Here is a 27,494-nt window from a genome sequence, read left to right on the forward strand (position 1 = left end):
ACAAAACGTGCATTTATCAAACAGGTTCGTTTTCCACAGACCTTATTTCCAGCTATTTTCCAAAACCCTGTGGAGAAATCCCATTGCTTTTTGTCGAGGGAACCAGCGGCTTACTTCCTGGTTTTAGGACGCGTCACTGCACCTCTCAATATGATGCCAATATAAACAAGGTCTTATGTCGGCTCTGTACATCAATGCCGACCTATGCTGACAAGTAAGTGAAGAGTAGACAATATAAAGATATTGGCTTTAGGGAAATGTCCCAGCAGTTTAGGATAATGAAGGTTCTAATCTAATCAATTACATAGCCATTACATTTCTAACTCATAATGACAGGAAGGCAGAAAGCGCTTTATACAAATAATAATACTCATAATAATAGCAGAAATTTTTTTTAAATGACCACAATATCATTATTTTAATAAACCAAATATGAACAATTGAGGAAAATGAGGAAGAACTGATGATTCAAGTAGTAATGTAGTTCGGTACCGCGGTGGGCCGGCGGTACCGAAGTGGGCCAGTCGAGAGTCCCGGGCTGATTTGTAGTCCCAGTTCGTCCCTGCCTGTTAGTGTTCACTTCCTGTCTGTCTTCTTCTGCAGATTTCTCTGACGTCCAGCTCTCGGTCTTTTCACTTCTTAATTTCTCTTGCGCCTATTTTTTTTCCCCTTTACTGGGGACAGTTTAGCCATCATGAATCAAAAGTTGTGTATCAAATATCAAAAGTATTCCACAGTGTTTTCTGATGGAGAAAACAAATGTTTGTTGTCCTCAGCTGACGTTGAATTGAACAGACTTCTTTCTGTGGATTGATATGACCTTGATCAGATAAAATCCTTAGCAAGGGTCTGTTAGTGAAACATAACAGACCTCTTGAATGTCCAAATTGACCAATCAGAATCAAGTATATTCAACTAAGTCTGTAATAAGGTTTGTTAACAATCAATATTTCCATTACTTGAATATAAATTGAACAGTCCTGGTGTTTGTTTTACTCCACCAACAAGGTTATGTTTTGGGTTTGGTTTGTTTGTCTACAGAAAAACCAATAGCTTGATTTCCATGAAACTCAGGGGAAGGGTGCAGCATGGGCCAAGGTTGACTCCATTTAACGTTAGAGCTGATTCAAATTAAAGTGCGGATACATAAAGGATTTTCTTTTTCATGAACACTTCAAGATAATTCGTTTTGCCTTGGCGGAGTTCTGCACTCTCCAAATGCTCTTCTAGTTCTGGTGTGTGTCCGTTAAGGAAATAATGTGATAGTGAAAGAGTAAAACAGAATAAGAAAAGGATTACGAAGCAGTAGAGGGGAATGCAACAGTGGAAAGACGCGGGAGGGCGCGCAGAAAAGGTTAGGATGAAGATGTGAGGAAGATGAAACAGACATGAGATTAAAGAGAGATGCCTGTGTGTGACTGTGATGCTGTGTCAGACTCCGTTAGCTTGATTGAACCTTCAGTGTAGCTTCATGTTTGTGTGTGTGTGTGTGTGTGTGCGTGTGCGTGCGTGTGTGTGTGTGTGTGTCCATATCTGTCCATATCTGTGTTTATGTTCACCATACGAGACTCCGCTCCTCTTACAGGGTTTTTAATGAGGAGGAAAATTCTCTACTCAGCATCATCAAGTCTTCTTACTACAAATAGAGTGACTCTGCCTCTTCATGTGTGAGTAAAAACAGAGCAGCTTGAGATCAATCACGACAGCTTCTTTGGCATTTTAGACGCAGGAAACGTGTAGGAAACGTGTAGGAAACGTGTAGGAAACGTGTAGGAAACGTAGAGGAAACGTCTCTCACTCACATCAAGAGTTAAAAAAGTGTTACACGAGCGGTAGGGAATCTTTTCCTTCTGTCTCTGTCAGTCTCCGTCTCTCTGTACGACCACCTGTCTTTTCCGTGTGTACACATACTGTATGTTGCTATTCCTCAAGTAACTGCATAATATTCGTTTCCAGAATCTTTAAATAAATGACTCATATGGTTGGTTGAGACATTTGTATTTTTTGCATTTTAGCTGGATTTTGGGACTTTTACACATAAATGAATGTCTGTTACAGTCTTCGCTTAACAAGTTTACACAATCCTGCTGCTACATTTTTACTATGTTCTACTCTTTCCTATTTCATGTTATATTTATATTAGGAACTTCTACTACGTAAAGCTGTGTCCTCTCTTAACATGAAAGAGTAGAGAAAGATTTGTGTTTCTTTTCACTGAGTTGCTGCTGTTATGCAACACAGCCACGGAGCAGCCAATCGCGCTGAAGTCGGTTAGCATAGCGATTAGCATTGCGGTAAGCACAGCGGCTATCACAAACAAAGAGGATGCAGGGTAAACCGAAGAGACAAAGGAGGAGAGCTGAGTCCAGATGTATGGAGAAAGGAGATATAAGCCGTGTCTCCTTTCTCTCATCATGGTAAAAATCACTAGCCTACTAATCAAACGGAGGGAGCTAATAGCGTTAGCTAGCATAAATCTGGAGATTACGTTTCCATCGATGACTTCAGGACTGTTTGGGCAGATAGGGATTGCACTGAGGGCTTCACCATCTCTAATTTTACTATATAATATTATAGATTACAGTTTAAAGTAACAACAAAACAAGGAATACATTAGAAGAGAGTGTTAGGTAATTTGAGGTTATCAGATGTTAGTGTACCCTCATTAGCTATTCTATATGCAGATACAGAAAACAGGTATTCTAGGGTTGCATTCATAAGTGGAAGGTCTACCATTTAGTGGACAGCTGTTAATTTAATAGCCTGTGTAAATATTTTTGAAATGTGCATAAATCTGCCGCAACTATTTTTTACTGACTAACCGGTGTGTGGGGCATTCAGAGGGCTCGTTAAAGCAGCGTGACTCCTCATGTAAATCACTGCAGGGCGACCTGAGGTTTGTAAATGAGGAACACATAGAGGATAATGAAGTAAATATTGGAGTGATGGACCCACAGTGCGCTCATTTAGCTGTATAATGTTTGGATTATTGTTATTCTATGTCTGGGTTGGAACACCTTTAATAGATTTAATCCCTTCTGCTGTATTGGAAAAAGTATTAGTGATGATGATACAGAGTTTATGTAAAATAATTATTTCTTTAAACTTTTTTAACAGTTTCAATGCCGAAAGAACATGTATTTCCTGACTAGCGACCTCCTGCAGTCTTGTGAATAATGACTGTCCTCAGTGACTAGAGCCACTCCACACTTTAGAGTGGCCCTTGCTTCTTCTTCAAAATGTAAGTCAAATATCCCCTCTCCGTTTAAGCCTGCATCAGCTCCTGAGGGAAATATCTGGATGTTTCTTTCATTTCTTTTAAAATATCTTCTTTCTCATTTCTGTATGAAGCTTCTGTTGGCCATGAAAAATGTGGTTGCTAACAAATGGCTGAATGAGACTACTCGACGTTCTCATGCCAAACATTAGCTTTGCCACCATTTTGTTGTTTGTTTATAGCCTTATACGTTAACTTTTTACGTCTGCCAATTGCATTTACGCTTCAAAATAAATCCTAGAAGTGTTGTTAATATGTGGAGATTATCCAGATTATACGATAAACGTCTTATTTTCTACAATATTCCAAAATCCGATGGAAAGAATCCCATTGCTTGAAATGAAATGATAACCTCTAAGTTGGCCTACAAAAATAACGCAGCCAAATAATATATCTGCTGCACCACTCTATATAGAAAAGTGTTGATGAGGGCAGTGAGACTGGACCAAAACAATGAAGCTAAATCAGAAACACTGCAGTCAGGTGGGAGATCATTCCCACTCTGAGCACCTCCTTTCACTTTACACACTCATGCTAATACAAAATAGTGATTATAGCTTTAACCAAGTACTTCCCTATCTTCATCCTACCTATAAGTGTGCCATGGGAGCACTCAGGGTCGTTTAGGATTACAGCAACCTATTTTGTTGTTTACCTATTACTTATGCCGGCATTTTGGCCTATTGGGATATTTGGTACTCATTATGATCGAGGTACAAAAAAAACAGACAGAGGATTGGAAACTGAATAGAAAAGGACAGCTGCTGGGTTTTATTCAGTCTTCCTGTCCGTTCACCTGGTGTTCTGGGAGCCCAGAGGAGACAAACCTCATCAACAGAGTCCACAGTGGAGGTTACTGGTGGAGCAGGGACACCCGATGGCGGCTCGCGGTACTGCAACTGCCCTGAGCAAGACTTTGACACCGGAGAAATGCAACATGCAAGCACAAACTCAACATCTTCTCAAACATTCACTATATCAAAGTTATACTGTGAGTGTGATTGTCACAAGGTCCCTATCTTAAAGAGGACATGTTGTGGTTATTTCAGATTCATATTAGTATGTAGTGTCTCTACTGTGACATGTCTCCATGCTTTAATGTTCAGAAAGCTCTTTTGCCTGTGCTGCAGCACCTCTTTTCACCCTCTGTCTGAAACCAGAGCCCAGTCTGCTCTGATTGGTTAGCTGGCCGGCTTAGAGATGTCCCGCCCCTTAGCCTATCACGTACAATGTGTTGGAGCGCTAGCCAATAGAAGCGCAATTGTTTCGCATTGATGTCACTATGTCCCGGAGGTAAACAAAGGAGTCCAATGGAGTTGGGAACACAGGGATTGTAGCCTTTGCACACCATTTACATACACAAAAACATATAACAAACTACAGGAAAGGAAAAACCCAAAAAGCATAAAAAAGACTTTGATTCAAGCAACTGATGTTTGTGCTTTCTTGCACAGCGGCAATTCATTACCACACTGACAAAAAACGATCTATCTGTCAGTCTGAGCCTCTTTGAGTGTTATCATAAATCTGATCCAGCCTGTCTCTGCTCTCCACAGGCTGTTAGCCTCTTGGGATTCTGTGCAGACTGAGTTGTAGCGTAGACATCTAGACATCCAGAGATCTCCAGACACCGGCTGAGGAGTTTCCCTCGAGAGATAAAGAGCTCGATGGGTGAGTGCGTCGCAGCACGACAGCGGACAGTCTCCAGCCAGGGGGGGGGGGGGGTCAAAGACTAAAGTTGTCTGGACTCACACAGGGAGAATTAATCAAAACGGGACTAGTCTAACACACACACACACACACACACACACACACACACACACACACACACACACACACACACACACACACCAAATTGTTTAATCTCACTTCTGTTCAAGCGAATTAACTTCACATGCACATGGTTTCTTATAATTCAAATGTTTTATCTTTATTACTAAAATCAGCAAATGAAATGACTTTGTGATTGCAAAACACATTGCATATTCACAAAAGCATTCTTAGGGTTCTCTAATTAATCTGCTAATTGTATTGTTTGAAATATTTTTTGCAGATAAACAAAGATATTTTAGTCAAGCAAAAAACAGTGGCTCCAGGATTGGTTGGTTTTGTTTTTAAATATCTCAAAACTATCAAAAGGATTGGCAAGAATGTCCCTTGTGGGAGAACTTTGCAGACCATTTACTGTACATTGAGCGCACACACAACCCATATAACACACTACAGGAAAGGGAAACCCCCAAAAGCATTATAGGGCCTCTTTAAAGTGCAACATCCCATTGTACACTTAATTATTGTTCAACATATTTGCTGTAGATTCTCAGTTATGCTATTTGTATCTATGACATGTTGCATGCATTGCTTTTTCAAATGTTGAATTGGATGAATACGAGGTGGCATTGTTATAAGGACAATGTGGCATTATGATACATTTTTATAATTAGCACTGCACCAGTCTTCTTGCATTCATGTCCGCTAAAATGTGTACCACAGAGCTCTTTCTAAAGTCCTCATCCATCTTTATTTGGATATTAATGTGCAGACTTTCTCAGCACTGTGCCTGCTTTCTTTATTTGAAAATGTCCCCGCTCGTTACACCGTGGATTCACACTTCTAAGGACATGAAAAGACAGAGCTGGTGGTGATACATCCCTCGTCTCCCAGCGAGCAGACAGGAAGGACATTTCCCCGTCTTTCCAACTCTGATGCAATGTCTTATTCATTACAAGCCTATTGCAGCCTCGGGAGTCTCTTCTTTTTTCCTTTGCAAAACCCCCAAGGGAAATGTACATCTGATATTGACTTGAATTGGAATAATTTCTCGCAGGTTTTCAGTGTGTACCATTGTGTTTTGGCACGCCTTTAATGCGCTAAAATGCTAACACTCCCGATGGAAGTAGGTGTGCGCCGATGGAAACAATTCCCTGGTGTTCCCCACATACCGGCTGTTTGATTTTCTGTTGTTTTTGTTCTCTTTCATCCTCCCCTCCCTGGAACATGGTGTGTGTACCCCTTTCTCCCGCCCTCATCTCTGTTTGTTCTGATAACGAGCATCGAGGCGCACTCGGCCTGCCCGTAGAGAGAGCGACAGAGAGCACAAAAAGGGAGAACACTCTGTTTCCATCGGAGACTCCTTGTGTTCCACTTTTGCCGTAATGGCCTATTCTGTGTACGACACTCTCCGTCTAACACCTCGCCTCTGATGCCTGGTTTAATTTAAACAATGCAGAGCACGCCTCCCCAGATGTAGCTCATTGTTTAATGTGTGTATTTGCATATGTGTGTGTGTGTGTGTGTGTGTGTGTGTGTGTGTGTGTTTTCCTCAACTATGTGGGAAGCCTCTCGTCTGTCAGCTCGGCGGAGGTTTCTATGGGAACGACAGAGGAGTAATGAGGACGATCTGAGTTGTTTGTGACCTTGACAAAATGGATGCAGGTGAGAGACACGAAATGCAACGATATCCGTCACGAAAAACAGTCGCAAGTTGTGTCTGTTGCTTCATAATAATAATAATAATAATAGATTCAATTTGTATAGCGCCTTTCAAGGGACCCAAGGCTGCTTTACATGGTGAACAAATAAACAAACAAATAAACAAACAAACAAACAAGAGAGGCAAATAATAGAGTAAAAATGTAATAAATAGCAGTAGGAGTGGAAGCAGGTGGACTGTGATGGGCTAGGGGTCAAAGGCCATGGGTTAGGGGTCAAAGGCCATGGTGAACAGGTGAGTTTTTAAGTCAGAGATCACACAATCTTCTTCAACAGCGTTCTTTAGCCCTCCTGCCGTGTTTGTTTCTCTGATCTGTCTGTTTTTTTTAACACAGAAACTATAAATCATCACCAAATGTTATTTTACACCCTTTTAAGCTGTAAACAATGTCTCAGAACACTGGTTTACATTAATAACTGTTCAAGCTTCAATGTTTTATTGTCATGTGCACATTAGCTACAGAGTAGAAATGGCAATGAAAAACTTAAAGGTGAACTATCATGCAAAATGCACTTGTGTACGTCTTTTCTACATGAACATGTGTCCCCGGTGTTCTAGGGAACTCACCAAGTGTCAGAAAACACAACCCTCTCTATTTTCCTCCATACCCAAATCTCTTAAAAAGGGGCTGCAACGGATCTGATACAGACTGATCCAGATTTGAACACTTCTATGACGTCACAGAAGTGGCGCTACGGCTATTGGGCCAACTCCACCAATCAGGAGGAGACAGCCACGGACATTGCCGTTGGAAAGCGCTGGAGACGCTGTAGTACATGTGCCAGGCCTGTAGATGGTGCTGTTCTCACAGAATCAGCCCATGATGCAAAGACAGTGTTAAATTGAGCGAAATGAGGAATGGCTAAAATGCATGATCTGTTTGGTATTTTGAAAAATAAAAAGTATAAATATGCCTTATATAGGTATGGTCCTACACTATATTATTCAAATATAGTGTGATGGGTCCACTTTAAAGGTGGGGTAGGTAAGTTTGAGAAACCGGCTACACTTTTAGTTATATTCCATGGAATGCTCTTAACATCCCGATAGCAATGAATATATTAAATGCTTTGACAATAAATACATAAAAAAGTCATCTGTGGAAGCTGTGGTGCTGTAAAAAGCACGACCAATCATCTGAGCCGGCCCGGCTAAAATAACTGGATGGCCTACCTGCCTGTCAGCCTTCCATCTGTGCACAAACTTATCTCGTGCCCTCATTGGTCATGTGCGCGTTTGTGTGTGTTGGAGGAGGGGCCCTGTAAGGAAGTGGCAGATTTTTTCCGGCTGAGTATTTTCCAATTCTAGTGCACTCGAGCTGGTTTCTCCAAAATTACCTACCCCACCTTTAAGTCACAGGCTCCTGCAACATTACAACATGAATATATATAGGACATAGAACAAATAAAACAGATAAAATAATACAAGAGAATGTTTTGAGATGAGCAAGTAAATACAAAATGTAAAATTAAAATGTTGTTGATTTGTGGGCGTGCACCATCGGATGAACATAATGTAGGGTTACTCATTCATTTTTGACCGGGAGCACCATAGGTATAACAAAGTTGACTAAACCACTCAAAATGAAATGAAAGTGGGGATCAGCAGTTTGTGTCCGATATCATAAAGCCTTGGAGCAATCAAATGTAAAACACAATATTTAGGATTGATGGAAGTAGTTAATCGGCCAGATTTGACCCGAACAAAACAGGAGGGTTAAGTATTTTAAATCCTCGTTCTATCCAAATCTGAGGCCACATTTTACACACAGAAGTGCAGCAGATCACCGGAGACCAGGTTTTAACTCTCATCTTTTAATCAGAGGCTGATGGAGTGGCAACGAAAGCCATGTGGAGGCTCATTCTGGAAAATAAGTGTCATTAACTGATCGAGTAAAGCAGTCGAGATGCACCAGCTGTACTCCCTGATGTGTGTGTGTGCATGTGTGTGAGTACTAGGGCTTAATTCAATCCGTTAAAATGACTTACCTGTACAAATGTGTTATCAGTAACCTAATCTGGGTTTCAAAATGTAAAAGTATGGGGTTTGGTGCCTTGCACAAGGACATCTCAGCAGTGCCCAAAAGGTTAACTTGCACCTCTTCTGGTACCTGTCAACATGTCACAGAAACCAAAGCAGCTAGCTCCCAAATGCAGGACACGGAAACACTTCACAGGAAGACTTAACCAAAAAAACAACTTCTATTTCAGGAATCCGGGGCAGGCGAGACATGGAAAAAACGGACAGAACTTTCCAGGAAACGACATACAAGGATCTAACAAAGACTTAGAAGTCAATAACTTAAATACAAGTAGAACTAATCACATGGACATGATACAGACGGAGAGGGCAAGCTAAAACAAAAGGTGAACAGAATCAGGGCGGGGCAGACAATCACTCAGGCGGGAAAACACAAACATGGGACATAAAAACAGACATAACACGGGTTGAAAACGTTGCAATTATAACAGGAAACATTAATACACATCATGACACCACACAAGGTACACATTATGTTTTCGGTCAGTTCGTGACTTAAACCTGTGATATTAGAATCACCATTTGGTTCCCAAGCAAAGCCCCAAGCTATTGATCTGCTGCCGTCACACGCTACCATAACAAACGTGCTTGTGTCTATTTGTTGACACTCAGGTACGTGTTCATGCATAATGTTTCTGTGTGGTGTGTGTGTGTGTGTGTGTGTGTGTGTGTGTGTGTGTGTGTGTGTGTGTGTGTGTGTGTGTGTGTGTTGACAGAGGAAATTAGGAATTGAGGTCACAGGGAGAGCAGACCTACTTTGAGAAATTCCTGTTCATTTGTCAATGTCAAGCAAGCAGCGTTTAACACTGATCCCACCTCCTCACTGTCTTGTTCCGATTGACCTCCATGACCCCGCGTGTGTGTTTGTGTGTTTGTGCATGTGCTCACTACTTACACACCAATCAACCACAGCACCATTATTGATTGCACTCCTCACCTCTCCACTTGTTTACTTGTTTCGGTGATTAGCCCCAACCCTTAACAAGCTGAAGCTCATCCCAGACGCTCTCCAATGAAAATGGAGGAGCATTCTGGGTAGGAAGATCAGGAAGGATGTGATGACAAAGAGAGGGAATGAGGAAACAAGGAGGTAAGGAACGGAGGGAAGTAGGCCCAGAATCCCATGATAGATTCTGCTCATCATCTTGAGGATTACGGCCCGTCTACACAGCAGCGTTAAAAAAATCTTCCAACGCTTCTCTGCCCATTGACTTTGAATGGTTACGTCACTTTGCCTCGCTTTTCGCCGAACTGCATTGTGGGGAAGCAAAGCGAAGATTTCCAGGATTTTCAGGATTCAAAAGTTGAGCAATGTTCAACTTTTGAAGCTGAGGTGGAAGCGTCATCCAATCAAATCCCGTTTTTGCTAGTGAATTAATATCAGAAAAAAAAGAAAAAGTTTGAGAAACACGTTATTATTAATAATAAATAAAATAAAAAATTATAAAAAAATGTAATCCATTTTTTTTTTTTTTTTTTTCATTTTTTTTAATAATCATCTCGCGACCCCCACTTTGGGAACCCCTGAGCTAAAGTATACTTCCAGATACTCCAGAACACATTTTCTTACGGGGACAATAAAGTATATCTTAGCGTATCGTATGTTCAAAACCTTTTGAAAACCAAAAGCAAAAGAGAACATGCACTGGAATGGATTAAACTCTGCTCTAATGTATGTTGTATGTAGATTGTGAGATAACTAGCTTGATACCCCAGCTGACAACTAAATACAGGGTTACTTCTACATACTACAACCCTTTTATTTCAAATCAGGTTTTTTTGTTAATCTAAAAACTGTTATTTATTCAAAAATACTGAAAATAGATCCAGCTTTCAAAACACTCACTGATATTCAGCCTTTAGATGCTTTTTACTCCTAAACTTCACCTCTCGATGGCAGAGAAGAGATTATAGCCAACAGATCAGATCAGAAATGTAAATTGGACGTGCGAGGTGAATTTGATAGCATCTCAGTCAGTAGTAATGGGATGCTCTTCACTGTTGGAGCACCTCTTTAAGATGCAGTATTTCCCCATAATTGGACTGGAAAGCACTCACAGATGGCTTCAGGGTTGATTAGGATGTGTGATGAAGTATCTTGGACACTTCCAGGAAGTCATGATTGTTTCGGCACGCTGTGAACATACGTGTGGTTGATGAGGCTGCTTCTGATTGACACTGTACGAAACACAAGATGCATGAATAACGACAATCTACGTGGCATGAGGGTATAACTACCTAGCTAAATACTCACTGTAAAGAAGGTTTTGTTAATAGCAAGTAGTGAAGAACAACACCAAACAAATTCAAACCTAAAGCCAAATAAGTGCTGCATCTGGTTTTCATTTAAATGGAAAGGAGTTTTTATTCATTTATTTTCTTTAACGGTCTTCTATAAAATGTATGTGAAGTACTGCCAACATATTACAAGCAAATCCTGATCTTCTATTTATCAATCGGAAATACTGTTAAATGTTTAAGCATATTTACTAGAGGCTTCAAGCTCACATCAGGCACACATTTGAAATACGAGCACAAATTGAGCATTAGCCGGGGACCTAAATCATGTTTAGTTATAAATCTATGTAGAGTCAGATGAGAGCATGAAGCATGAAGCTTTGACAACATCTCAAACATTTTCTGCCTTTCTAAACCGACAATTTATTCCTTCTCTTTATGCAGCCGTTAGCAAAGGTGATAAATAAGCCAAGTTTCAACATTTTTCTAGGAATACACAATTATATCATTTTTTCTGTTCACAATTTCGGGTTGGCATTATTCCAGAAAGGTAGTAAATGATACAAGATGGATACCACAGTAAAAAAATAAAAATAAAACAATAGATCAAATGTCCTTGAACTTAAACTCGCTTTTTTTTGCATACTGGTTTAATGTCAGGAAGTTAAACAGGTCATAATTATCCTCTCTTTTATCTATATTTATGTTAAAACATGTCATCCAACACTTTATTCATTTAATGTCCAAGATAATATTTATACATATCATGAAAACGTTATGACTGACCTTAAATGCATCATGTTGTAACTTAGCTGTAACTTCCAAACTTCGTTAGCACTAGCTTTTAGCTTAGCTTATTAACTTTCCGTTATTTAGTGAAGCAGGACTGTGCTGCTTACAAGCTTAACTTATAGTGTTTGTTACGGCTGCTGCCTTCCTGGTCGTCAGAGTGTTTTCAGCTGTGTGTGTTCAATGTAAATGAGCTGTGCGGTTGCCCTCCCGGCATTGGCTCCCATCTCCTGGTCCGCCCCTGAAGATTGCGATTGGAGCACGCCGAGCCCGATGCACTCCAATCGCAGCGCACAGCCGGCGCACACCTGCTGGAGATTATTACAAAGCTTGGGGACAATCATCATTCTGGAGGCTCTGTAGGTGGACAGATGCCTCTCGCTACTTGCTCTTTGTTCTGGGGTTAAAACTTGTGTGATTAGTAGTGTCTATAGTAGGTTAGTTAGAGTGTAGAGTAGTTTAGTTAGTGTTTAGAGTATAGTTAGGATTTGTGACTGTTGCCTTTAGTTTAGCTGTGTTTTTGTATAGATTCTTTGTGTTAGTTGTACCACTTTTAGAGTGAGGTTTTGTTTCGTTCTTATAAACTTCCTTTTGAAGTTCTCTCTTGGTGTAATAAAACCACTTATTACCAATACCACTCTGGTCGTGTTATTTCCCCTTTGGCTCCCCTAGCCCAATAGGGAACGTAACAGTGTTCTTCTGCACCCAATACTAATTTTACTAACTACAGCTAAGACAACGTAATTGTGTATGTTAACCGAACCTCCGTTAGCATTAGCTGACTTGGATTTTGCTGCTTACAGGCTAACAGCTACCGTTAAAGGTGAGGTAGGTAATTAATTTCAGATACACTTTTTGTTATATTCCATGGAATGCTCTTAACATCCCGATAGCAATAGGAATACATTAAATGCTTTGACAATAAATTCATAAAAAAATTCCATCTGTGGAAGCCGTGGCGCTGTAAAAAGCACGACCAATCATCTGAGCCGGCCCGGCTAAAGTAACTGGATGGCCTACCTGCCTGTCAGCCTTCCATCTGTGCACAAACTTATCTCGTGCCCTCATTGGTCATGTGCACGTTCGTGTGTGTCGGAGGAGGGGCTCTGTAAGGAAGTCTGAAGGAGGGGGCAGATTTTTTTCGGCTGTGTATTTTCAAATTCTAGCGCAATCGAGCTGGTTTCTCCATTCTTACATACCCTACCTTTAACTGGTTCTCTTCCTGACAACATTTCAAAACAGCTTTGTTCACAAAATAGCATTATCAGGGAGACAATAGAAAAGTTTTCCATACATTTCAAACACATATTGTATCATCCTTTAAACAACTGGTCCCGTTAGTCTTGAGTGCTGTGGAAGAAGAGTACCGTAACTTTCCAGAATCTTTCAAAGTTCAAGATTGTATTTGAAAACATCAAGAGAGACGTTATAGTTTACCTTCACCCAAAACTAGTCTTCACTATCTACTGCTTGAATGCATCAAATCGTAACTTAATGGAACGTCTGTAAGCATTATTAGCCGATGGAAAAAGAGTAACATAACCTTTCCAACATTTCACATTGAAGTTTGCAAAGTTATCTTGACATATCCAGTACAATTAAATGGAATAAACACATTTGTGGCAAAACTGTCCAAAACTCTGTGCGCACTTATCCCCCATTTGAACAATTATCAGGCTTTTTACTGTACCCTGGGGAGTAGCTGTAAGAAACAGCTATAAACTCTTCTGTCTTCCGACGTAATTGGACGACTCAAAGTGTTTAGGACCTTCCCCAGGTTGAGAAAGGGTGTGTATCTGATAACTGGAAGAGCTTTGTCAGAACATCTGAAATATGTACGTGTGATATCTGAAATTGGTGTACAGTAGGATACCCAGGTGGCTGATATCAGCCCGCCATGTCTGTCAGTCCTCACAGGGAAACTGTCAAATTACTTTCTCAAGTCAGATTGGAACAAAAGCAGTTTGACTCAAACGTGAAGGTCATACAGTAAGTGAAGGATTTATTCACAGCTTCATCTCTGCCAGGGACAGAACAATTACTCCTGTATATTCTAATCTCGCTATGCATCCATGTACACTTCTGGAAAAAACTTCAAAGTGTTCCTTTGAAAATCAAACCTCCCTCACTTCCCCACCTCCGTCACAAATTACCATACAACAGTCTCCCAGCACACGACTGCTACGCTACACAGAGTCTCTTCACATACGGAGCTCCGCTGGACGATTGAAGTCGAGCTCTTCTGAATTTCCTCAGCTCGCCTACGTGATCAAAGTGGATGAAGACAGGCGGTTAGCGAGACAGGCCCAGAAGTGAAGCTCTGCCTGGGGCTTCCTCTGTTCTGTGCACGGGGAAATAGTTATCTGCCTTTTTTCCTTCACTGCAGTCTTTGTATTGTCTAGAGCTCATGGTATTCCTCAGCTCGCTACAACCTTTACTGGTCGCTGGTCTCAGTGATATGTGCACTTTAATCAGTGTTTGAATGTTGCACGCAGAGACCCATTGTATAGTGTGTGCTTCTGTTGTAACAGTGAAACATTAAGAAGCCTCAAAGTAGTTCTCACTGTAGTCCTTCTTGATATTACTATACTGCAACCAAAGCAGGGTTTTATTTTCCAAACACATCTAACTGTGATGGTTTAGCAACTCGTTACAAATCATTGGCATACATCTACTGCTATAACAGCCTCACGGGTTCAGACACTACATCATATTTTAAAACGTGTTTTAAACCATTTCCTAGTGACGTTTGCTTTTTGCAAAGGAACATTGTCCTTTTGAAACTGTAAAGGGCAAAATACAATCTTTTGACAGAGTTGGAAGAAGGTGTTCTTAAATGTAATTTCATTGGTTTTAGAAAACCTCTAAAGGAATATTAAGGCACTTTGGGAAACACACGTTTAATGAGATAATAAAAAGCAATGTTATGTCTCTTCATTAAATCCCCAGAATGTCACATTCTGCCACTAGAGGTCTCTCAATCAAAACAATAACAAGGGAGGCATCAAGGGAGTTGTTGCTGCTCACCAACATTGACATCAATGTCGTCCTTGATTTAATTTCTCAAACATACTCCATGTGTATTTAAACCTGCACAGTGAGTGTTTAATTAGAAGTCAGGATGTCTCTGAGACACTATTTCCTTTGTAGTCCCTTGTCAGGTTCTCCTGGTTAGGATTACTTCCTTTTTCATCATTCCTGAGGTTCTTACTGCAGAGCTAGATTATCCACAGAGGTCTCTTACACATGGTGCAGGGGATTAAAATCAGTAAAAACATTTAATAATGCAGTCTCATACCGCTCAGCGAATTAGCATTAAGCCCTTAATTGAATCATGTGAGTAAGAGTAGAGCAGAACACACAGAATATCCACAGAAATGACATCCATAATGGACCACTTAGGTCCATCTCCATGTTTAGTGCAAATGCAGGAAGCAGCAAGTCAGAGAGTCTGACTTTCGTGCAATCAGAGACATAACCTTCGCCTTGTTACTAACAGTGATAACGATCTATAGTCTTAGCTAGTAGTCGTCACCCTATATACAGCATGACGTACGTTTTGAAACATCTGGTTACACTTCTATTTTGTAGTTTTGTAAATTAATTTAAACACATAAGGACTGTATGTTTATACATCACCCAACCCAAACGTCCTTCCTATGCAGACGACCACAAGCCGATTATACAAATATTTGTGTTACATTAAAACACGAGGAAATACATTGACTTCATTTTAAGAACCTAATTTTAGGAGACAGGGCTGTTTTCAGATAGTTTTAAATTAGAATGAAATAAGGCATTTATTTCAGGGAAAAAAGCTAAATGTATCTTCCAATTTCCAACATCTGCCGCTTCTCCAAACACCCACTGAAGCATTCAGCCAAACCCACCAGTTGTTACACCAGAACAGGTTGGATCCAGAAACAGAGAAACCCTAGAAATGCATCTGGAAATGCTTGTGTAGACAATTCTGCTGTCATACAATAGTTTCTGCTGAAATGACAGCAGTGGAGCTAGTCCCAGTGACAGATGGGGCTCATTATTTAACAGGTAAGAGAATATCCTCTAAGTGAGGATTGGTTTGCACAATCCCAATTACCGCTCCTGTTATAACCTGGTATAAACAAACCTGGAGTAAATGTTACTAGTAATCATAATGCCAGTGCCAAGTGCTATAAGCTGTAAGTTTTGCCAAGTAAAACTGCTGGCTGTCGACAGTTTGAGTATCAGCTGAATAATAAATGTGGCAGCTGATTCCTTTTTTCCCCAGACCCGCTCCAATGGAAACTTAAGAGACAGAGAGTGACATGTCGACAAGCCAATTATGTGAGTGGCCAGCTGCCATCAGCAACAACATCTCCACAGTTACTACAGAGAGCCTGAACACACACATTCAAGGTTGTTAGAAAATAATAATGCAGTTGAAGAGGCATATTCAATGAGCTGTGAAGTGCAGATGTGCATCGGGAGCATGATGTGTGTGTGTGTGTGTGTGTGTGTGTGTGTGTGTGTGTGTGTCCAGAACTAAAAGAGAGAGAATGATGGTGCTGTAATCAGGCTACGTCCCAGGAGATCCGACAGCAGTGCTGACAGCGAGTTGGTACTCAACTTCGGAGCAGGATTTCTGGGCCACAGTCCCTCTGTCTGCCTTTAAAAAAAAAATAGCAGCAGCAGGGGGGCTGAAAATGTACCCAGGCTGAGAACAAGTTCAAGGGGCTTTGTTTTTTCAGAGGCAGTGACAGTAACATAAAAGCTGTGTCTATCAGAGAAAATCAAGCAGCCTAATTGACACGGTGTAGATTCTGGAGATGGTAGGATGGAGATGGTTGTGGCCATTACTGCCTTACAGAGGCCGAGAGCGGTAATTACAGAGTACAGTGTCGGGTGCAAATTGAGGGTATGAAGGCTCTTGGTCAAATTGTGTGACATACTTAATGTATATAAATAGTCAAAGACCCAATAAGCTTGCCAGTGGGTTAAAGCAAACCTCAGAATCACACAAAGAGCTTGGTGAGTCTTGCATTTTTGTTTTTGAAAAATGTCTGCCATTTTCGTAGCTTAATCTTGGCGTCTATGATTTGGTCCTTTGTCACTACGCTAACTTTGAAACCTAGAAACGTCCAAATGAAAAGAGAAAATTCATGCAAGAGTTTATCTGCACAAACAGACACAGCCACACATTTCTCTCCCGGGTCATAATGGGGTCATAATGAACTCTTTTCCCACTCATTGTGCCTTTAAACTTAACAACTTTTTGGTCACTGCATTTTGTCTTTTTCTAACAGAGTAATGTGGTCTCGTGTGGCTTACTTTTTAAAAAATGTTTATGAAATGTTTTTTGTTTGGGCATTTAATAACAATTTTGTAAATTCACTTTTCAATAAAGACTTTAATTATCAACCCCATTCTCTCATTCATCTAACAGTTCATCCGTGTCATTCAGAATTAATATATGTTATTCCCAATAATTATCACACTCCTTATAATGTCAATAAAGAGAGATGTGAATACTTTTTTAAAGGAAATAATAGAAATGTGTAAGTATAAAAGTGACTGTGCCTACAATCAGACTCATCAACATTCTGTACTTTACTGCTATGAAGCATCGTTGTTAAGAAAGTCAAGACAGAATAGCAATCACAGTATAACAGCCAGGACACTTAGTAGGATATAAAAACATTACGTCCATAGATGTTAGATATATAAAGGGGCCCTATTGTGCTTTTTGGGGTTGCCCTTTCCTGTAGTGTGTTATGACTCCTCAAGGTGACATTGATCAGACACACACTGTGTAAATCATATAGATACGACCCATTTTATTTATGTTAAATGCAATTATAATCCTTAATTTCCTAGTGTTTTAGTACTAGACCCAACCCTTGACCTGGATCATCACCAAACATATGTGAGAGAAGTTGAATACAGTTCAAAGTCAAAATAATTATTCAAAAATATATAGTTTTAGGATGAAGACATCACTTATGTATGTATCAGATGAAATGTATATTTGGCTTATGGCAGCACAATAGTATGCAGACAATTTTTAGTTTTTCTTTATATGTACATTTGGTATAATTATGTGTCATTTTAAAAAATATTTTCTTTCCCAATTTTTTTTTAGAATCGTTATGTTTGATATTCTCTTGCTACTTATATCCTTATGTTGTCCTTATGTGTGCACCTCCATACAACAAATCCGATTCTGATTATCTAGCAATGACAATTAAAGTCAAAGATGATCTAAAAAGAGAGCTTTCCGCATTATCCCCAATTCCTACTTTTCTCTTTTTAAATGTAATCCATCAAATATTTACACAGATAACTCAAATCAACTGAGAGACCAGTGAACGCCCACTATCTCTTTCATTTCAACTACATGAAATAGTGTCAGTGTGGGCTTTTTCCAAATATAGGTTATCATCACAACACACTGGCACTCTGCATCTCTCCTCCTGGATCGCACCATCATCGCAGGGCTGACTTTAACTTGATGAAAGCCGGAGATGAATACTTCATCCCTGACCCACATAATGGCGATATATGAGGCTCGGTGAGCGGAGCTCTGTCGTGTTTTTACCCGCTTCCTCTGCTGTGTTCCTCGGCTTCTAATCTTCCTCCAGCCCGCCTGGATCCCTCTCTTCCAGGGAGACGAGTGGAGAGGAGAAGCGGTGACCGAGAGAGAGGCGAGCGAAACGGGGAAAGTAAGTAGCTCGAAAGGGGGGGAAATGAATGCATGCTTCCTGAGAGGTGAGGCACTTCAGAGGTTTGACATGACTCCTGGATCAGTTGGAAAGTAATGCTAGTACTTTAGCTGGCAGTATTTCGTTACTCGTTACATTTGGCTATGTGGAAATATCGAGAAAGAGATCGTTTCACTACTGTAAACTTGAGACAAACATACCATTAAGCTAGTGGTGCCATGAGGTTATTGCAGGCAGTTCTGTTCTAGAAGGAGACACTTTGTTATTGTCTAGTTACCAGTGTTGGATAGTAACTACGTACATTCACTCAAGTGCCATTTTGAGATACTTGTAGGCTACTTTACTTGAGTATTTACATTTTATGCTACTTTGTACTTCTACTCCACTACAATTCAGAGGTACATGGTGTACTTTTACTCCACTAAATGTATTGCATACCTTTAGTTACTTCACAGATGTGGATGAATGATGTGAAATATAATCAAGTGTTGAATCAGACTTTAGTTCCACCTGGAGTAAATTCACAAGCTACCCTGCAGTATACAAAGTCATTCAAACTAGCTGCACCTTTACCAGCTTTGAGAACACTTTCATGATCAATCATTATAAAACATATCATATATATTATTCTGAAATGGACCAATCTGCATAATGACTACTTTTACTGTCGCTACTTTAACTATATTTTGATGAGAACACTTTTCTACTTTTACTTGAGTAACATTTGCAGTGCAGGACTTTTACTAGTCACAAAGTATTTCTGGACTGTGGTATTTCTATGTTTACTTTAGTACAAGATCTGAGTACTTCTTCCACCTCTGGAGGTGAAACGGTTGAGCAGTTTGACATGACTCCTGGCTCACTTGGAAAGTAGTGCTAGCAGTATTTTTGCTACATTTGGCTAAAATACATCTTGAGAAAGTTTCGGTTTTCCTGTAAACCTTGGCTGGTTGTTGAGACAAACATACAGGTAAGCTAGCGGTGCCATTAGGTAATTTCAGTCTTATATTACAACTATTTTAGAGGAAGGTGACACTTTGATTCTGTCTCAATACCAGTGGTGGATAGTCATGAAGTACATTTACTCAAATACTACTGGAGGTACTTGTACTTTACCTGAGTATTTTCACTTTAAACTACTTTATAAAACCACAAAGTGTTGATAACGAGGGAATAAATAAAAGTGCTTTAAGGCTACTGTTACTCTATCATACAATATCGCAACACTCAGTTTTTCATTTATTATGTACACCTATGTAAAATGCATGCAGTCTAATACTGAAGTCCTTCAGAATTACTACCTTCTTGGAAGTTTCTAATGTTCAGTTTGCTTTCATTTTTATAAAAAGGATGGACAGCACCACAAATATCAGCCCCCCCGTAAAGTGGAATAAACCTTTTTATTAAAAAGTCATGTACAAAATGAACATTATAATGTCTACTTACTCTTGATTTACTGCAGGGCTGTTGTATTACTTTGCATTATTGTTTATGCCTACCTGTTAAAGTTCATGTTGGAGTTTTATTGGCCTGTTAGCATCATCGGTCATTGTGCAGAAGGCTTTTCTGCTCCATCCCCAGCCCATGAAATGATGATTGATGATGATGGATCTATTGTTACAGCCCTCCTGACATAGATGACAGTGAATATAAAGACCATCCAGTCCTTTATCTGAAAGGTCACTTACTCAATATTCACCACACTTGTCAGCTTCAGTCTGTCAGGGTTCAGGCTGAGCACATACAGGAAGAAGAATGACATTTCTTTGCCTTCCTTTCTCCCGAGGGAGATTTAGGCTCTCCTCTACTGTCGTGCTTTGCTCCAAAGTTCGAAAGTCAACTTGTGTTTGGCCAGAAAGGCAGTAGAGCTTTCCCATCCGGAAAAATAAACATGTACCACGATGTTCCTGAATTTAATCCAATGTTTCAAATCTACAACTCTGTCAGTAATATTTGTTGAAGTTATTATTAAGAATAATTAAGTATAGAATCTGAGCAAGTGCAATGTTATATTTTAAAGACATGACTCCATTTCGGCCACTAGGAGACTCTTGTCTGCTCTGATTGGTTAGATGGCCGGCTCTGTTGTGATTGGTCAACTGCTTAGAGATGTCCCGCCTCTTAGCCTATCACGTACAATGTGTTGGAGCGCTAGCCAATAGGAGTGCGAGTGCTCCATAGTGATGTCACTACTGTATGTTCATGAAGTAAACAAAGGAATCTAATGGAGGAGTTTCAGGCACGGGGGGGGGGAGAAAATCCTTCTGGAGGGAACACAGGGATTTTAGTTTTTGCAGACCATTTACATGCACTAAAACCTATAGAACACACAATAGGAAATGGAATGGAAAACCCAAAGAGCTTAATTGGGCCTCTTTAATTTGCTAGCCACTAATAATAGAATATAATTGGGAGGGATGAAACCCTCTTTAATGGTCACGCATGCAGAGCACACAGCACACACAGTGAAACGTGTTCTCTGCTTTAACCAATCCTAGTACCAGGAGTCTAGTACTAGGAGCAGTGGGCAGCTATTGTACAGCGCCAGGGGAGCAATGGGAGTGAGGGGGGAAGGGGGGTGTCCGGTGCCTTGCTCAAGGACACCACGGCAGGGCAGGAGATGAACTGGGACCTCTCCAAGTAACAGTCCACACTCCATATTTTAGGTCTGGTCGGGGACTTGAACCGGCGACCCTACAGCTCCCAGTCCAAGCCCCTACTGACAGAGCCACTGCCGCTGGGTCTGCTATTGAGGCTGGAAAGGTCGTGATGTAGCCTTAGACTAAGTAATTACATAATCAAATGGAGGGTCAACTATTCCTATCACTGACTGTCATGTCCCTTTCTCTGTTTTTGCTCATTGGTTGACGCTGGTTGTGTTAATGTGTTGATTTGGCGCTGTCCTTGGTTCTGAAACAGAGAGCAGTACGTCATCGATAGACGTCAGACAGACAGAACACAACTCTTTTTGTTGGAGTAAAAATAACTTTTGGCACTAAATGTATTCCCCCCATTGAAGCAATCCACACACGGGAATTGATAGAGAGAGAGTGGGAGATATGCGACCATGAATAATAATTTTCCAGGAACTGATAGATGTGGCAAAGGAGTGAGCCATCTGGCTTGCTTCTAGTTCCTGTTGAGAGTTGAACATGCATCACACTGTACTGGGGCAAATTCTTCTGGCAGGAAGCTTTATTAAACAGTCGTTTAACATTGAATTATCAACAGGCTGTTATTCTTACCCAATTTGTCATGTCATCATTTATTGAAGAAACGAAGCAATTGTTTATAAAATCAGACAATCAACGCTTCATTTAGACCCACATCGATTGATCAACTTCTTTCATAATCACATTCTCCTGCCACTGACTCTTTAGGGAGGTAGAACACGATCATATTATCACTTCAGTCAGACAACTCACGTGTTTCTTAATATGTTTATTATAAGCAGCATATAGTTTGAGTTTGGCGTCTAGGCTCGGGCCTCATCACTCCACAGATTTACAAAGAACATTGAGTGATGATTAGATAACTATCCCCGAGCCTTCAGGTGGAAGCTGGGGTGGAAGCCGGGGTGGAGGCTGGGGTGGAAGCTGGGGTGGAGCCGGGGTGGAAGCCGGGGTGGAAGCTGGGGTGGTGGTGGGGCAGGCGAGCAGCAGCAACAGGAAACACAGCAGCAGGAACATGAACGTAGCAATAGCAAGTGAGCACAGCAGTGGCAGCAGCAGCATAGCAAGGCAGAGGCAGGAAGACTTAAATAGAGCGGCATGTTTAGGAGAATGTGTTTGGTTGGTTGTCAGAGAGACGAGGTGCGTCACGTGTTAATGTATCATTGGTGCTCGAGCTGACTGCCTGAACTAGCTCGCAGGCTTCGCCCCATATATTCTGTTTGATTCAAACACCTGCCTGCTTCTATTTGGAGATCGATGAGATGAACATCCTGTAGATGTGTCATGCAGTGTGAGGTGTATGTGGTGTTGAGTTCATGGTGTCATCTTCTTCACTTCACAGGAAACTGAAGGGCATTGCTGAGACGTCCTCCACGGTTTCCTGCCAGGGACTCACACCTGAAGGTACAGTAGTGTCAGAGCCTCACCTCCTCCCCCCATGCTTTCCTTTCCCCCTCCCCCACCTCACTTTGTACTTCATTTTCTCATCTTTTCACGTTTTAAAGAGGCCCTATTGTTCTTTTTGCGGGTTTCCCTTTCCTGTAGAGTTCCCTGTGTTCCCTCCAGGCACTTTATTAAGTATGCAGGTGATACGGCCCTGGTCAGCCTCCTATTCGATGAGGAAGAGGAGCATGGGCCTGTCCTTGATTTCTTTATTAACTGGTGTGAGAAGTCAAACCTGCTTCTAAATACCTCAAAAACAAAGGAGATGGAAATCGATTTTAGAATAGCACCATCCCCCAACTCTTTTAGATAGGGCGCCAATACAACAGGGTCCCTGCGGTCATTAAAAACCTTGAAATTCAAAATGCAAATTCCAGGTCCTGGAAAAGTTATGGAAAACAATATTTTTCCCAAAGTTTTGGAAAAGTCATGGAAATGTAACTAAAGTTGCATCCAATATAATTTATATTTAATTTAATCGCCGAAATAGTAATACTATAACGATAATAAATACTGTATCGTATATAAATGAAGCGTAAAATGGCATTTAACGGACGAGGTATTTTGCTGGTGAGAGATGTTTACATTCACGCCCTCTAGTCTACAGTGGCTTTAGTCTGTAGGAGCTAGTAAGCCAACTATTTGATTTGTTTTAGATAGGAACAACACATTTCATATGCAGACCTTCTTTTCCAGCTTACCATGTTAAAATACAAATGTCTCAGTGGTACCGCTGAGAAAGAGTAATTGTTTTGGTAATGGAAATCATTGGTGAAAAAGTGTATGAACCCTGATACAATGAGTCACTGAGTACAAGTATCTTGGTGTCTTGCTTGACCACAAGCTCAGAGTTTGGTCTGAGAAAGTAAATGCTAAGTCTCAACAAAGAATGTTCTTTTTACGTAAATGATTGGTACAGAATGGTTAAGATGTTTTATCTTGCTTTTATTGAAAGTGTGCTCTCCTTCGGCATCCTATGCTGGTTCGGCAACGCCACTGAGGCACAGACAAAGCCAGTCAGGAGAGCCGTAACATTGTCCAGTAAAGTGTCAGGAATCTAATGTTCTAGTCTAGAAAGCTTATACAAGGACAGAGTTTTAAAAATGGCACACAGTATTGTGAGTGACCTGAGGCACCTCTTATTTTGAACTGTTGCCATCCGGGCGGAGATATCGTGCCCCTCTGTTTAAAAAGAACAGACCTAGGCTGTCTTTCGTCCCACAAGCCAACAAACTCCTGAATCAATGATGGCTAGGACGCACTGTTTACCCAGCTGGTCTGGCACTGCCCCCCCTCCCCCCTCTCTCAAATTGTCATGTCTGCCGATATCTGGTTTTTTTATGTCTGTTCTTTTTAATCTGTGTCTATGTTGTCGTCAGTGACGTATGTTTATCTTTTTAAATGCCTTGTGCTGCAACCCATTTTCCCCTCGGGGACAAATAAACGAATACTACTGCTACTAAAGATGGAGTTTCTCTCTCACCTGAAACGACCCCTTTGTTTACTTCCGATACTGGCCCTTCAATTTGCCAGCGCTCCAATACATTGTACGTGATAGGCTAAGGGGCGGGACATCTCTAAGCGGTTGACCAATCCCATCAGAGCCGGCCAGCTAACCAATCAGAGCAGACTGGGCTCTGGTTTCAGACAGAGGGTGAAAAGAGGTGCTGCAGCACAGGCAGTATGAGGAAAATAAAGAGAACATTAAAGCATGGAGACATGTCCCAGTAGAGACACTAAATACTGATATGAACCTGGAAGTTAGAGTAATATATTCCACACACACTTATTCATACCATTTCGGTCAATTGCCCAGCATAGTTTTAAACGTTATGTCAAACCGCTGGGGTTCGATGGCGGCCTCAGGGTGACGTTAGCCTGCTCATAACTCTAACAAACTGGATCTCCTTCCTGTCAAAGTTGGGAGTGCTGTCAGTCAGTGCTGGTGGGATGACGGGCCATCTCCTTTTTGACAAGGTGAGTGACACTTTCAAATTCTGGCATTGGCAGTAGCTCTCCAAAGTCACTCTTTGATTGACGACCGGTGGCACATTCTTTATATCATATATTTTCAGTACAGAACAGTGACTTGCACTAGTTTCTGCCGTACTTTCTGAGCAATGTGCCCCTGTGCTTATATAAGTAGAAAAGTTGTTTCTGCTTTATATCAAAGCTGTGAATTAAGACACTACTCGCTAAACTATGAAATAATACTATGTTACGGGATTTGTCGTACTGGAAAATTAACCACTAGCCTCATGGAAAACATCACTGGTGTTTTTACAACATGTACAACAACGCAACGACTGCAGCGGCCTCCAAACACCAAAGCCCCGCTGAAACACACCATAAACGTCAGCAAAAATGCAAAATTAGACTCTTTTTTAATGTTATTTACATTATTTATGGGCACTTGTTCCTTTCAGCTCAGTGCTAGAGTCTCTTGTGTTTTGCTGTCCTCTATGGCGCGATGTTTCACAGAGGGCGGGGCCCTGACTCTGCTCCAAGGACACACAGATAGTGGAAGAGGACCGAGGACAATTACTGTACAGTAACCATGCCACTGCAAATGCACCAAAATCCCTGTGCCAATAGGAATAATTTATTAATGTAATCCGCACAAAACATGTGCAAACAATGAAAATGCATCCTCAAGGAAATACTGTTTATTCAGGTAACTCAGGCTGAGGAGAAACAACAAACACTGGAGGCCCTTTTGAAAGAATCAAGAAGATTGCAGAGAGGCTTTGTAAAAAAGAAATCATTAAGGAGCAGCGTGTATGCAGGCACTTGTTTCCTTTAGGTGTTGCAGAGCGATTCAATTTTCAAGCAAAGCTGTACACAGTATGATATTAACCTTAATGCAGTTTCAGTGTATTCAGCAGTGCTATCTAATATAATAGAATAATTAATCAGATTGAGACTCAGTATGGGTAGATACTTTAAAGAGTCTGATCAGTATGTAGTGTCTCTACTTTAAAGAGTCCTCTCCTGCTGATGTTCAGGTGTATATCAGTATGTAGTGTCTCTACTTTAAAGAGTCCTCTCCTGCTGATGTTCAGGTGTATATCAGTATGTAGTGTCTCTACTTTAAAGAGTCCTCTCCTGCTGATGTTCAGGTGTATATCAGTATGTAGTGTCTCTACTTTAAAGAGTCCTCTCCTGCTGATGTTCAGGTGTATATCAGTATGTAGTGTCTCTACTTTAAAGAGTCCTCTCCTGCTGATGTTCAGGTGTATATCAGTACGTAGTGTCTCTACTTTAAAGAGTCCTCTCCTGCTGATGTTCAGGTGTATATCAGTATGTAGTGTCTCTACTTTAAAGAGTCCTCTCCTGCTAACGTTCAGGTGTATATCAGTCTGTAGTGTCTCTACTTTAAAGAGTCCTCTCCTGCTGATGTTCAAGTGTATATCAGTACGTAGTGTCTCTACTTTAAAGAGTCCTCTCCTGCTGATGTTCAGGTGTATATCAGTACGTAGTGTCTCTACTTTAAAGAGTCCTCTCCTGCTGATGTTCAGGTGTATATCAGTATGTAGTGTCTCTACTTTAAAGAGTCCTCTCCTGCTGATGTTCAGGTGTATATCAGTATGTAGTGTCTCTACTTTAAAGAGTCCTCTCCTGCTGATGTTCAGGTGTATATCAGTATGTAGTGTCTCTACTTTAAAGAGTCCTCTCCTGCTGATGTTCAGGTGTATATCAGTATGTAGTGTCTCTACTTTAAAGAGTTCTCTCCTGCTGATGTTCAGGTGTATATCAGTATGTAGTGTCTCTACTTTAAAGAGTCCTCTCCTGCTGATGTTCAGGTGTATATCAGTATGCAGTGTCTCTACTTTAAAGAGTCCTCTCCTGCTGATGTTCAGGTGTATATCAGTATGTAGTGTCTCTACTTTAAAGAGTCCTCTCCTGCTGATGTTCAGGTGTATATCAGTATGTAGTGTCTCTACTTTAAAGAGTCCTCTCCTGCTGATGTTCAGGTGTATATCAGTATGTTGTGTCTCTACTTTAAAGAGTCCTCTCCTCTTTCATTGTACAAACTCTTGACTTTTTCTATGCAGATGACATTCCACTAAACCTGGCTATACACTTGTCAGGCTTTGTTTGAGGTATTCTCATATGCTATTGGAGTACAGGACAAAGTATGCTTGTGGTTACAGTGTGAGAAAAAGTTTTTAGAGAGTACTTGTCCATGGACAAGTGAGTTAGGCAATTTACTTGTCCGAATACATTTTTCACTTGTCCAGAATGGACACAAATTGGGGCCACTGGAATCTTCTTCTTCGCCATCGTATTTTACATTTTCCCACGGTTTTTACGACACCGCTAACGTAAGTGAGCGGTAAGATTTTACTGCATCACACATAGGGTTGGGTATCGTTTGGATTTTAACGATTCCGGTTCTGCTTTTCGATTCTAGTCATTTTCGGTTATCGATTCCAGTTCTTTGAGAGGGTAAAAATAAGTCCCATGACAAACTGGGAGAAAAATATATTTATGAAAACATTAAGTCAAATCTGTATTCCTATTTACGAATCACTTCAGACTGTTTAATTTCTTACGGTTACTGAATACAATTATATAAAAATAATCTTTGCATTGTTTAGTTAGTTCTAAGTGGTGCAGTTTGAGAATGTACAATTGGCCCAGTCTCCTCTGATGTTACACTGCAACCTGCCTGTGAGACAGAGTCCAACCACACAGTCTGTGTGTCCAACACATGTCCTGCAACACACATGCTGTAACCTTCCTGTGAGACAGAGTCCAACCACACATGTCCAACACATAGGCCTAATAATAATAATAATAATAATACATTATATTTATAGCCTATAGGCCTAGCGCTT

General features: G+C 40.7%; 1 protein-coding gene across 2 annotated transcripts in view; it reads left to right on the forward strand.

Moving 5' to 3' along the window:
- klhdc8a (kelch domain containing 8A) overlaps nt 1–27,494 on the forward strand; it is a 96,354-nt gene that overhangs the window by 18,139 nt on the left and 50,721 nt on the right. Inside the window, exons 1-2 of one of the 2 annotated variants that reach the window (XM_079683109.1) lie at nt 18,238–18,538; nt 22,553–22,614. The exons of the other annotated variant lie outside the window; for it this stretch is intronic. The gene's annotated coding sequence lies outside the window, so the exon portion shown is untranslated. Of the gene's footprint in view, nt 1–18,237; nt 18,539–22,552; nt 22,615–27,494 lie in introns of those variants that run through there. 2 annotated transcript variants of the gene reach the window in all.

The sequence above is a fragment of the Notothenia rossii genome (genome assembly GCF_949606895.1).
Source record: "Notothenia rossii genome assembly, chromosome: 5".
In the NCBI taxonomy this organism is placed as follows: Eukaryota; Metazoa; Chordata; class Actinopteri; order Perciformes; family Nototheniidae; genus Notothenia; species Notothenia rossii.